The 801-nt window shown below is 33.6% G+C and overlaps 1 non-coding gene across 1 annotated transcript; it reads left to right on the forward strand.

Annotated features, from left to right (window-relative positions):
• Positions 1-296: 296 nt before the first annotated feature.
• trnat-agu (transfer RNA threonine (anticodon AGU)) lies at positions 297-370 on the forward strand. The gene has a single exon. It is a non-coding gene; the product is annotated as a tRNA-Thr (tRNA).
• The last annotated feature ends 431 nt before the right edge of the window (positions 371-801 follow it).

Raw genomic sequence — 801 nt, forward strand, 5'->3', positions numbered from 1 at the left:
ACCAATAAAACGTGCAAAACTACAACACAATTACGTTTTTTTTTTTATTATTAATTTAACGTTACATACAGTAGATTGTTTTCCTCGACAGATATAGCGATTTTGGGGCACATTGTTTTCCCTGTCTGTAAGTTACATGATAAGATTCGCCTCGAATACCGAAGCGGTATAAATTATTATTAATCTATTCAAAATACAAATTTGAAACATTTCTTTGTTAAAAAGCAAAATGAAAACGTTTATATGTTGAAAAACACACAATGTTCAAGAACCTTATTTCCAATACGTCACACGGAGGCGCCGTGGCTTAGTTGGTTAAAGCGCCTGTCTAGTAAACAGGAGATCCTGGGTTCGAATCCCAGCGGGGCCTTTTATCAGATCGTCTTTTTTTTCACTGATTTGTCTTGTAAAATATGACACTACGCATCAAGTTAACTGCTAAGCAAATTAAACTTATTCCCTGGCAGAATACAAAAGTTTGCATAACTGAGGTATTGTTTTCTTCAAGGTTTCTAAAACATAGAGCCATTTGTATGCGTATCAGATATGAAATATCTGATATGATCTGTTTTCAGTGTGCTTTTACCTGTCAGTGGATTATTAGTAGCCCCAATTGAATCTACTAAATGTTAGAGTATAGAGTACTGACATGGTTTTGTTATTAACAAAAGAGGGTTTTTCCAACCTAGGAAAGGCTTAGAGTGAAACAACAGATTCTCTCCATATTTGAATAAAAATATCTAGATAACAACAACATAATTTTACCTGAGAAACAAAATAGCAAAAGAGTTAGATGTATCA

This window comes from Pimephales promelas, chromosome 25 (genome assembly GCF_988280905.1).
Source record: "Pimephales promelas chromosome 25, fPimPro1.hap1.1, whole genome shotgun sequence".
Lineage (NCBI taxonomy): Eukaryota > Metazoa > Chordata > Actinopteri > Cypriniformes > Leuciscidae > Pimephales > Pimephales promelas.